Source organism: Rattus norvegicus, chromosome 18 (genome assembly GCF_036323735.1).
Source record: "Rattus norvegicus strain BN/NHsdMcwi chromosome 18, GRCr8, whole genome shotgun sequence".
Taxonomy (NCBI): Eukaryota; Metazoa; Chordata; class Mammalia; order Rodentia; family Muridae; genus Rattus; species Rattus norvegicus.
The window spans coordinates 56,167,227-56,180,335 of record NC_086036.1 but is presented as its reverse complement, the minus strand read 5'-3'; the positions used below and the strand labels follow the sequence as shown (position 1 = coordinate 56,180,335).

The 13,109-nt window shown below is 42.4% G+C and overlaps 1 pseudogene; it reads right to left on the bottom strand.

Moving 5' to 3' along the window:
• Nucleotides 1–369: 369 nt before the first annotated feature.
• Nucleotides 370–2,859, bottom strand: Ifgga2l-ps1 (interferon-gamma-inducible GTPase 2 like, pseudogene 1; annotated as a pseudogene).
• Nucleotides 2,860–13,109: the final 10,250 nt, after the last annotated feature.

Below are 13,109 nucleotides of genomic sequence, written 5' to 3'. Positions count from 1 at the left end.
TGACCCTGGGCTCCAACTGCATAGGTAGAATGAATAGCCTAGTAAGGGCACCAGTGGAAGGGGAAGCCCTTGGGCCCTTGGTCCTGCCAAAGCTGTACCCCCAGTGAATGTGATTGTTGAGGGGGCAGTAATGGGTGGTGGATTGGGAGTGGACCACCCACATAGAAGGGGAGGGGAGGGGTTGGGGGGCTGATGGACAGGAAACCGGGAAAGGGAATAACATTGAAATGTAAATAAGAAATTTAATAAAAATGGAAAAAAAAAGAGGAATGTAGAGAGTTGAAGAGGAATTGAACATAGAATTCCCCTAACCCTAGTCCTTAGGTTTTCCCACAGTTGTAGTGGATTGGCTGGTATAAAACACAGATCTCAGAGCATGAATTTATCTAATGATTCCCTGGAATTAACCCGCTGGTCTCGTAATTGTCGGCAGCTGTGGGCCAATTGAGTTTGAGCGATATTTTTTGAATACGCCTCTTTAAGGAGAACTTTGGGCTCTTCAGTCACTGTATCAAGGAAATACGTTTGCAAGAAATAGGTTTTCCCAAAGTAAAGACCTGTTGCCAGGAACCCATCATTAATTAGCTGAAGTAAATTTCTCCAAACAGTTCCAAAGCAATACTCCTAATGCTTCCTCTTTCTTAATTTCCAACAAATAAGGAGATTTAAGTTTTCTTTTTTCAGTAGGTCAACGGCACTTGGGCATCCTTAGCCAGGAATGCTAGGGATTCGTCCTCTGCTCCCAAGAGGTCTCGATACCTGCAGCCCCTCCATATCCAAGTCGTTTAAAATGCCCACTACGGGAACAGTTGCCAAAACTCCATCCTTCATCGCCTCCAACCAGATAAACTGCTTAGTAGAGTTGTACTTTTTTGTTTGAATGGCTGCCTCAGTAATATTAGGCAAGGAAGGCAGAAAGTTGTGGCGTTTTTCAGCAGGAAGGTCCTTAATCAGGGTGTCCATCAGGACTGGAAAATCATAGTCAGATAAATTGTGGTCAGATATTAAGAAAAGCTGAGGTTCATCAATTTCATTGTCCCTAGATGTATCCAGACAGTCCCCTCAGATCTGGTTCAGTGTGTTTTCTCTGTTAAAGCTATGTGGTCTGTGGATCTCTCCTCTTTCTAGATCAGAGTCCACCTTGGTTCTCACAACATAGTAATTCTTTTTCATAATTCCAATTGCTTTGGCAAGGTCTACTTCATGTTTTGCTATTTGTATGGAAGAAACAATAATGAAAAAGTCGTACTTTTTGAACTCTACTTTTTCCAGATAATTTTTTTTTGTTGAAATTTCTGAGTTTCAATACCAGGCAAGTCCCATAATGTCAAACTTTTAATTTTGGGGTTGTTCATATGAATCTGTCTTCATGGTTGACTCTGCTACCCCCACTTCAGCTGCACCTTCCCCTTCATCTTTAACCTCTCTCAGGGCATTGATGAGGCTGGACTTCCCTGCTCCAGACACTCCTGTCACAGCAATATTTATTGGGGCAATATCAATGTTTTTTAATGCATCACTGATTACAGAGTTTGCCCCTTGAAGGTCCCCCCTTTTCAGGCATAATTCTGTTAAACGGGTGATTTCCTCAGAAATGATTTTGGTTTCTGGCTTATACTTCCTAAAATATGCAGTGAAGCATATTTGGAGTGAAGACTCCAAATTTCCAGTCTTCATCCTTAAGTGTATTAGAGAAGAACTGACCCACGATTGTGAGCAAAAACAGGTACTGAAAGCAGGAAGAGAGAGTAAGTTGCAAGAGATCGAAGATGCCTTTGTGCTTCTCACTGTGTTCCCTATACCTCAGACTCGGTTACGTTCTGATGTTGGCTAGTTCCCATATGTGTGTATTTTGCTGATTATTCTTTGTCAACCAGAAACAATCTAGATTCCTTTTGGTAGTGGAAACCTCCGTTGAGGAACTGCCTTTATCAGATTGGACTGTGGGCGAGCCGTTAGGACATTTTCTTCCTTTTTTTTTTTATTCTTTAATTTTTTTTTTTTTACAGTGCAGTCTTTATCCCCCTCCCAGGCTGCCCTCTGACTGTTCCACATCCCATACCTCCTCCCATTACTCCTAGAGAATGTCCCATTCCTACCCATCCCCCAACCCCCCACCAGACCTCAACATGTAAACAGCCGAGGACTGCCAGGTCTTGGCTCAGTGAGAGAAGATGTGCCTAACTAACTCTAGAGAGACTGGAGGCCCCAGGGAGCGGAACATTTTCTTGACTGAGGATTGACGTCAAGGTCCCAGGTCAGTGTGTCCCAGGTCAGTGTGGGTGTTACGATACCTGGGCAAGTGGTAGTGTTTTGTCCCCCCCCCCCCCCCCCCCCCGGAGCTGGGGACCAAACCCAGGGCCTTGCGCTTGCTAGGCAAGCGCTCTACCGCTGAGCAAAATCCCCAACCCCGGTAGTGGGTTTTGATTAAAGCAAATGCTCTAACTACGGGGAGCAAGCCAACAAGCAGCATTCGCTTATTGTTCCTGCCTGAGCTTCTGCCCTGACTTTGCTCAGTGATGCTCTGTGATCACAACTTGTAAGCCCCACAAAACACTTTTCTCCCCCACATGCTTCTGGTCACGGTGTTTTTCACAATATAAAGCAAACCAGAACAGGTATCAGGTATCTACTGCCTCTCAATTAATCCCTTAAGTATGGAAAAATAAAACTTAAGTAACGGGAAATAATATAAAGACTTTCATGTGTCCCGGGGCCAGCACCAGCAACTATAAAAACACAAGCAACTGTGCGGCACGTAACCTGAGTGGAGTATTCCGTACGGAACCGAATGTCGTCTCCATGCGTGTACACTTCCTTCAGTGTGTGCCTTGAAATGTGTGGGAACTTCATCGACATACTTCTAGTTTCTCAAACTCAAAAAGCAAGTAAAAACGAATAATGATCAACATCAGTGTTTAATCAATGCCAAATCTGTAATGATCACATAAACATTGTCTGTTTTATTTGTTCGTTTTGTTTTCAAAGGATGTCGGTAAGTCCAGGTAATACATTTGGTTGAAGTAATTTTTAATTTGCCTGGAATCTACTTTCCTTCTGTCCTTTTCATGAATTGGAACTCATCTTGAGGAATGTAAGCTTGTAAAAATAGAAAACTTTTTTTTTTTTTTTCGGAGCTGGGGACCGAACCCAGGGCCTTGTGCTTGCTAGGCAAGCGCTCTACCACTGAGCTAAATCCCCAACCCAATATAAAACTTTTTTAATGTTAAAGTTCATGTTAAAATCCACTTATGTTCGGTCCCCAGCTCCGAGAAAAAAAAAAAAAGAAAAAAGAAAAAAAATCCACTTATCAGTACAATATTTCAGTGTCCTCAAGTCATCATGTAGATCCACTGTTTATTTCATGAAAAGAATCCAACTGTGCAGGACAGATATACAGGTCAATTGTTAGAGTAAAGTGCTTTTTCAGTATGAGTCAGGTCCTAGGTGCAATTTCTAAGATCTCATGAAATGCATGTGGTTGTAGATTTCTATAATTCTGGTACTCAGGAAGTTGAGCTAAGTGGGCCAGTAATTCAAGGTCATACTTAGTACATAATTAATTAGAGGATAGTCTGGGCTACTTAAGGTCATGTCCCAAAAAATATGAAGTCTATCAAGCTGGCTAGTAGGTGAATACACTTGCTGCCAGGCCAAAGACCTGAGTTTGATTGTTGGGTAATTAGTTCATAATTCATATTTCTGCTCTTTATTCTCCACAAACCTGCCTACAAGACCTCCCATGGCAGCACAAGGAACCTTCCCATCCTTTAAGGAAACAGTAATTCACATCCCCTCTACCCTGTTGTTACCTTGGGGGCCTCATCTCTTTGTCTTACCCATATCAAGTGTGTAAGCAGACTTAAGTTCTATTTCCAAATCCACTCACAACTGATCATTCCTCCTACATTATCTTCTGCAAGATCTCCTCAATCCCAGATTGATTATGGGCATCAAGATTACTGTATTTCCTGTGACTGCTCTTGCAACAACATGGGTTATCAAATAGCCAGAGTCATCCTATTGACATTGAAGTCAAAGCAATTCTGAGAGGCACTGCTAGGATCCCCATTACACTCAGGAAACCTTCATTAGGTGTACAGTGTACTTTCTGCATACAGCTCAACCTTCGGGTTTAATTATGACACCTCTGGAGCTGCTAGTGTCAGAACTCCAGCCACCCCTTATCTTGGGCTGTCTTCACATCTCAGGACTTTGTACTCAGTGACTGATTCCTTTCCTTGATGCTCTCCCCCAGTAGCCATCTGGTCATTCATTTTATTACCTTTCTGTAGGTTCTACTTCAGTTAGCCAGGATACAGGGAAAGAACACAAGCTGTTCTCAACTTATCAGTTCCCTCCTCCCTTTCTTTCTATTCTTGCTCCTGGTTTTGTGATGCAGACTCCACAGTACTAGGCATCTGCAAGGTCTTCCCAAGGAAGAGGAACATAGCAGACGAAGGCTATGGCACAGCTGCCGCCATTACAAAAGGAGGCCTGCCTAAAAGGCCAGCTGCCATCATGTCCTGACACAGCGCACGTTCCTCACTGACGCCGAGAAGATCCTTAGCTCTCCTGCTTTGCAATAAATAAAATTATTTTTGAAGGGTTTGAACACAACTCTTGGGACACAGATTTCTACAGCCAGCTCCAGCAGAAGCAGCCTGTAGAGAGACCTCTTCTCCACAGTTCAGTGTCCCCAGGGATGTTAGGGATTAAATATTTGACCCTGAATTGGGAAGCAATTTGAGCCTGAGAGACAACAAACCTCAGACACACTGCAGAGATAGTCGGTTACCTGACATCCATTGCAACCATTTTAAGGACGGGAATAAGAGGCAAGCAAATTAATTGGATATATTTTACCAAATCCAACATCCAAATCATTTCTTTAAAGCCTCTCACCTTGAATGATGTGAGCAACGGCCATCCACAAGCCAGATCTGCCCACCTCCCATCAAATCCCCCTAGCTTCCTAGCTGAGGACCCCCAGTGTCTAGGCATCTTGCTAAATGTCTTGCTACATATTAGCTCTTTACAGAAAAGAGATGGTGAGGGTAAGAGGTTAGATCTGAACACTCCTGCTCACTTAGTGGAAATGCCCGTGTCCCCTGGATTCACACGCTATGGTTCAGCTGCAGGAACCACTCAATTCTGCTCTAAACTTTTTATATGAACCCCAGTCCTGCTTCCTCCAAGGAAAGTGGAAGGTGCAAGGTGGTTGGGCAGGATGCTTTTGACTTCTTGTCTCTAGGTATATGCTGGCCAAGATAAAAGTGGATAAGATTGTTTTTCAGAAGCACCTTCATTTCCAAGAAGCTGAAAGTGAAATATCAAACTACTAGCTGTCTTTCGACCTATTAACCTTTCATTTCTTGGCAGAAGAACCTAGACAGTCCTAAAATGATAAAGTATGTAGAATGTGGGGCTAGGAAACTGAGGCGGAACACGGAGAAGCAGCTTACTAAGTAGGTTCAAGCACAACCTTGAAAGATAATTTTCCTGATGCCGGATTCCACAAGTGCAGCTTGACCTGACGTCACACAGGCCACTGGGCTCCTGTACAGATTCCAATCAAAGTTAGTCTTACCCAAGACACAACCCACCTCACCCCTCTGACTACAACCTTATTTCCTCACAAGATTCACATACCTTGCAATTCCTGACTTTCCCTTTTGAGGACTAAAGTCAGGAATATTTGCAAAGCAGTTTTACCAAAGACAATGTAATAGTAAGGAAGTACAGAAAAGTCTTAAAAAAAAAAAACTAAACTAGCAGCCATTACCACATGGCTGGCATGTAACTAGGGAAGGTGTTCCCTCCTAACTTGGGTGTTCCTCAAAACAAGTTAAGGCCATGGGTTGGGACAGGTCAAGGAAACAGCGATAAAAACTTACTATTAACCAGACAGCATAATGGCTCCTGCCTTTCAAATGGAGTCAAGCCATTCTTCATTCTCCCTTTAGAAATGGGTTCCTGTCAAATTCTGGATAAGGGACTGTCTTTAGTAATGCCAGCAACTATTCTAGCTATGATTCTAGCAAAGAGTAACAATAATTTTAGCATTATTTAATCTAAAAGATGTTCAAGTGTAATACATTAGAGAGCATGTAGGGCCTGATTATGATAACTAGTGGAAATAATATTAGAGGGCCAATGAAGTGGGAGAACCATTTTAGTCATATACACCCCTCAAAATTTGTTTGAGGGGTTTTCATCTATTTCTTCACTTCGATAATCAATTTGTTTGTCAATAGTATTTCAAAAACCAGAGATATTAAACAGTACATTCCAGTAAATTGCTGACAATGAAGGTTACGTTTAAGTAACGGGTAGTTTATAGTAGTTCTATTCTGCAGAACCGCTGTTCTCAATTCTCTCATTTCTTGATCAATTCTTGCTAATATTTTTGCCTAGGTTGAAAACAAACAATAAAACTGCTAGCCAACAGACCGTCATGGTGCAAATTCCAACAGGCAGGAAACCCTGCAACCTTAACAGCAGTAGGCATCAGGAGAATCATGATGTAACTCCTTTCCACCTATGGTGAATCCTGTTGGTTTTGAAGCAGTAGACCAATATAGCATCTCTGGGTTGGAATGGGTGAAGAGGCCAGTATGGGTGGTACGGAACTGTTTGAGCATCGTGGACCTGAGGGAAAAATCTTAGCCAAGGTTAATTGTATTTCCTTTAAGGACTTAGAGATTGGAGTGGGACAATCTGATAATAATCCAGCATGTATCTCAGAGATCATGGGAGGTGGTCACACATATACTATTTGATGGGTAAACTTTTGTTAGTAGGGGTGTACTGGACCCTGCGAAGGGCATAAGGCAAGAGGTCAACTCAATAACTACCAGAGACAGAAACTTAATTTTTTCTTCATCTTTATTAACTTGGATATTTCTTACTTACATTTCGATTGTTATTCCCTTTCCCGGTTTCCAGGCCAACATCGCCCTAACCACTCCACCTCCCCTTCTATATGGGTGTTCCCCTCCCCATCCTTCCCCCATTACCACCCTCCCCCCCAACAATCACATTCACTGGGGGTTCAGTCTTGGCAGGACCCAGGGCTTCCCCTTCCACTGGTGCTCTTACTAGGATATTCATTGCTACCTATGAGGTCAGAGTCCAGGGTCAGTCCATGTATAGTCTTTGGGTAGTAGCTTAGTCCCTGGAAACTCTGGTTGGTTGGCATTGTTGTTCATATGGGGTCTCGAGCCCCTTCATGCTCTTTCAGTCCTTTTTCTGATTCCTTCAACGGGGAGGTCCCGTTCTCAGTTCAGTGGTTTGCTGCTGGCATTCGCCTATGTATTTGCTGTATTCTGGGTGTGTCTCTCTGGAGAGATCTACATCTGGTTCCTGTCGATCTGCACTTCTTTGCTTCATCCATCTTATCTAGTTTGCTGGCTGTATATGTATGGGCCACATGTAGGGCAGGCTCTGAATGGGTGTTCCTTCTGCCTCTGTTCTACACTTTGCCTCCCTATTCCCTCCCAAGGGTACAGAAACTCAAATTTTTAATGATATAGCTTGATGTCTCCTCCCTTCAAAATGGTGTCAGGCTGGTTCTTCACCTCCTCATAAGGTCCCAATGACAAACTAAACTTTGATTCCTCCAATGTTTACTCCAAGAGAAACAATGAGTTTATTAGACTAATTTATAGAGCATAGGTGAGGGGTTATAGGTAGAGGCTTGATGACCCCAAAGCAGCTGCACTGGACAGTCTGCACCCAACGTGGGTAATGGCTTCCCCATGTTGCATAGATAGAGACCTTTCCCCCTAGTCTTTCCCAGCCTGTGTATTTCAACCTCTTCTTAAGACTGTGCGGTCATATATAACTGGGGCAAAATTGCATACACCTGACTGAGAGATGCGGATGGATGCCCAGGTAAGGATCCCAAGACCCTCCTCACCTCCTCCTAATGCGAATAACTGTCAATATTCAGTAAGCACACAAAGCCATGTCTGTGAGTGGCTAAAGAAAATAATTAATTCAATACCTATGGCTGTTTTGTCTGTATCTATGTACTGCTTGTCGTCTGGTGTCTTTAGAAGCCAGAAGAGAGCATTTGATCCCCGGGGACTAGCCTTACAGACATCTGTGAGCCACTATGTGACTCACAGAAACCAAACTCATGTCCTCTGGAAGAGCACCCAAATGCTCTTAACTTCTGAGCCATCTTTTCATCCCTGAGAAAGTTTCCTGATTGATGATTAGTGTATGGGTTTCAGTCTACTGTCGGCAACAATATCTATAGCTAAGTGATCCTGGGATGAAAAGTCCAACTCAGCCTGAGCCAGAGAGCAGGCCAGCAAACAGCCTTCCTTAATGGTTTCCTTTTCAGGTGCCAGCCTTGAGTTTCTCTCCTAAGTTTTCTCAGTGATGGACTGCGATGTGGGAGGTGTAAGGTGAGAGGAATTCTTTGCTCCTGCAGTTGCGTTCCGTCATTGTCTTACTTTTCTATTCAAGTTTTGAGTAAATACAACTGTCCATCCAGAACACTGAGCCAAGTTATCTGTCATACCTGAGGGAGAAAGAAGAACTTTCTATGATGAAAATAGATAAAACACAAATCTGTGATGACAGAGGCAGCTCCACAGAAAATACTGGAAGGAAGTCTATGGACTGAAGAGAAAAAATTCCAGCCTGGGGCAAGCCAGAGGAAAGGGTAAAGCATGCTAATAAAACTAAACAAGAAACAAAGAACAAACAAACCCCAAACCCATCCCTAAAATATCAGCAAACCCTCTGGAATCAACACGTAAGTTTCAGCAGTAATTCTAAATTTTAATAGTCTCGGTTTCCTACTTAAAAAAAAGAAACCACAAGTATTTTTCATGAAAACCCAGGTTGTTGTCTCCAATATTCACTGTACCACAAAAGATTGGGGTCAAGGACTGAGGAAAAAGTGTCCAAGCCAATGGACTTAGAAACAAGCAGATGTAGCTGTTCTAATATCTGAAGAAATAGACGTCATACCAAAACTAGTGAGAAAAGAAAGATGGCTGCTTCATACTGAGGCAATCACACCAGGGCCTTTATTCAGGGTAGCTCAGGCCCCTCAGCCCACCACCCACACACAGGATGGTTTTGGTGGAGAGGAGCCAGAACATCTATGGGGGTAAGGTTTTATAGAAAAGAACAAGGGAGGATGAGTGTTTCAATTCTGACAAGCGTCTAATTGGAGAGCTACTATGGCCTTTAGCATAATTGGCTGGTGCTGGGGGTCAAACCATAAACTTCACTTTTGCTTCCCTCTGCATTCATGGTTGTTAAGCAAGGAGTGGTCTTGTTCGGGATTAACCTGGAAATGCTGGATTTGTTGGAGATTAACCTGGAGAGGCAGGTCTTGTAAGAGTTAGCCTAGAAACAGGAGCTAGGCTCTGGTTTTGTTTGGAGAGGGGAATAACTTGGGATTTAATGCTAGGTGCTAGCCTGCTAGTTTACCTGAATTCAAGTTCTCTAAAATCTAGTCTGAACTTAAAGGATTTGGTCTCTCAGTTTTTGAACATTATTAAAAACAAAGTACTGTACATTATTAAAAAAAATACACCTTGTTCCAAAAAAGCCAATTCTACACAGAGAAACGCTGTCTCAAAAAACCAAAAGAAATGATAGATAAATTTAATTCATCTTAAATTAAAAATGCAAAGTAAAATTAAAACTCTAATTAAAACATAACCAAGTAAATATATTATTAAAAGTATAAGCATAAAAAGTTAGAAACAGGGGATATAGGAAGAACACCTTTACTGTCTTCTTCAATTGGTCCTCCATCAGATTTTTGAGCAGGGTCTCTCCCTGAGCCTGCAGCTCTCTGACTCAGTTATATGGCCCCAGCAAGCTCCAGGGATCTTCCCCTTTCTAGGCTCCCAGTGTCGGGTGTCAGGCATGTGTGACACACCTGGAGTTTTATGTGGGTGCTGCGATCCTTACTGAGGTCCTCATGCACAGCAAGCACTTAACTGATGGTGCCCTTGTAGCTCTTGCAATACAGTTCTATCTGATGAAATAAACTGGGCATTCAATATTGGCTCATATTCAGTGTACTCTGTGATATTTGTCCTTTGTGGTCTTCCTGATATTCATGGTGACCCCATCCTATGGTGACCAAGGGTCTCTAATAGCTTCTAAAGGCCAGTCCACCAGAGATCAATATTCCTCTGGACTTCTCCATGTTTGTGATGGTTTATGTAACCTCTGTGTGAAGGAGGATGGATAGTTGCATTCTGTTTTAGGATGAAATGTTCTATAGATATCGATCAAATCCATTTGGTTCATAACTTCTGTTAGTTTCTCTGTGTCTCTGTTTAGTTTCTGTTTCCATGACCTGACCATTGCTGAGAGTGGGGTGTTGAAATCTCCCGCTATTATTGAGCGAGGTGCAATGGGTGATTTGAACATTTTAGTAAGGTTTCTCTTTTGATTGTAGGTGCCCTTGCATTTGGAGCATAGATATTCAGAATTCAGAATTCATCTTGGTGGATTTTTCCTTTGATAGATATAAAGTGTCCTTCCTATCTTCCTAAAATAAATTTTGTTTGAAAGTCGATTTTATTTGATATTAGAATGGCTACTTCAGCTTGTTTCTTGGGACCATTAACTTGGAAAATTATTTTCCAGCCTTTTACTCTGACGTAGTGTCTGTCTTTTTCCTCCAGGTTTGTTTCCTGTATGAAGCAAAATGTTGGGCCCTGTTTATGTATCCAGTCTCTTTTTTTTTTTTTCTTTTTTTAATTTTTTTTATTTTTTTTTATTTTTTTTTTATTATCTTGAGTATTTCTTATATACATTTCAAGTGTTATTCCCTTTCCCGGTTTCCGGACAGACATCACCCTCCCCCCTCCCCTTCCTTGTGGGTGTTCCCCTCCCAAACCTCCCCCCATTGCCACCCTCCCCGCATAGTCTAGTTCACTGGGGGTTCAGTCTTAGCAGGACCCAGGGCTTCCCCTTCCACTGGTGCTCTTACTAGGATATTCATTGCTACCTATGGGGACAGAGTCCAGGGTCAGTCCATGTATAGTCTTTAGGTAGTGGCTTAGTCCCTGGAAGCTCTGGTTGCTTGACATTGTTGTACTTTTGGGGTCTCGAGCACCTTCAAGCTCTTCCAGTTCTTTCTCTGATTCCTTCAACGGGGGACCTATTCTCAGTTCAGTGGTTTGCTGCTGGCATTCGCCTCTGTATTTGCTGTATTCTGGCTGTGTCTCTCAGGAGCGATCTACATCCGGCTCCTGTCGGTCTGCACTTCTTTGCTTCATCCATCTTGTCTAATTGGGTGGCTGTATATGTATGGGCCACCTGTGGGGCAGGCTCTGAATGGGTGTTCCTTCAGTCTCTGTTTTAATCTTTGCCTCTCCCTTCCCTGCCAAGGGTATTCTTTTTCCTCATTTAAAGAAGGAGTGAAGCATTCACATTTTGATCATCCGTCTTGAGTTTCCTTTGTTCTAGGGATCTAGGGTAATTCAAGCATTTGGGCTAATAGCCACTTATCAATGAGTGCATACCATGTATGTCTTTCTGTGAGTGGGTTAGCTCACTCAGGATGACATTTTCCAGTTCCAACCAATTGCCTACGAATTTCATAAACTCGTTGTTTTTGATAGCTGAGTAATATTCCATTGTGTAGATGTACCACATTTTCTGTATCCATTCCTCTGTTGAAGGGCATCTGGGTTCTTTCCAGTTTCTGGCTATTATAAATAAGGCTGCGATGAACATAGTGGAGCACGTGTCTCTTTTATATGTTGAGGCATCTTTTGGGTATATGCCCAAGAGAGGTATGGCTGGATCCTCAGGCAGTTCAATGTCCAATTTTCTGAGGAACCTCCAGACTGATTTCCAGAATGGTTTTACTAGTCTGCAATCCCACCAACAATGGAGGAGTGTTCCTCTTTCTCCACATCCTCGCCAGCATCTGCTGTCACCTGAGTTTTTGATCTTAGCCATTCTCACTGGTGTGAGGTGAAATCTCAGGGTTGTTTTGATTTGCATTTCCCTTATGACTAAAGATGTTGAACATTTCTTTAGGTGTTTCTCAGCCATTCGGCATTCCTCAGCTGTGAATTCTTTGTTCAGCTCTGAACCCCATTTTTTAATAGGGTTATTTGTTTCCCTGCGGTCTAACTCCTTGAGTTCTTTGTATATTTTGGATATAAGGCCTCTATCTGTTGTAGGATTGGTAAAGATCTTTTCCCAATCTGTTGGTTGTCGTTTTGTCCTAACCACAGTGTCCTTTGCCTTACAGAAGCTTTGCAGTTTTATGAGATCCCATTTGTCGATTCTTGATCTTAGAGCATAAGCCATTGGTGTTTTGTTCAGGAAATTTTTTCCAGTGCCCATGTGTTCCAGATGCTTCCCTAGTTTTTCTTCTATTAGTTTGAGTGTGTCTGGTTTGATGTGGAGGTCCTTGATCCACTTGGACTTAAGCTTTGTACAGGGTGATAAGCATGGATCGATCTGCATTCTTCTGCATGTTGTCCTCCAGTTGAACCAGCACCATTTGCTGAAAATGCTATCTTTTTTCCATTGGATGGTTTTGGCTCCTTTGTCAAAAATCAAGTGACCATAGGTGTGGGGGTTCATTTCTGGGTCTTCAATTCTATTCCATTGGTCTATCTGTCTGTCTCTGTACCAATACCATGCAGTTTTTATCACTATTGCTCTGTAATACTGCTTGAGTTCAGGGATAGTGATTCCCCCTGAAGTCCTCTTATTGTTGAGGATAGCTTTAGCTATCCTGGGTTTTTTGTTATTCCAGATGAATTTGCAAATTGTTCTGTCTAACTCTTTGAAGAATTGGATTGGTATTTTGATGGGGATTGCATTGAATCTGTAGATTGCTTTTGGTAAAATGGCCATTTTTACTATATTAATCCTGCCAATCCATGAGCATGGGAGATCTTTCCATCTTCTGAGGTCTTCTTCAATTTCTTTCCTCAGTGTCTTGAAGTTCTTATTGTACAGATCTTTTACTTGCTTGGTTAAAGTCACACCGCGGTACTTTATATTATTTGGGTCTATTATGAAGGGTGTCGTTTCCCTAATTTCTTTCTCGGCTTGTTTCTCTTTTGTATAGAGGAAGGCAACTGATTTATTTGAGT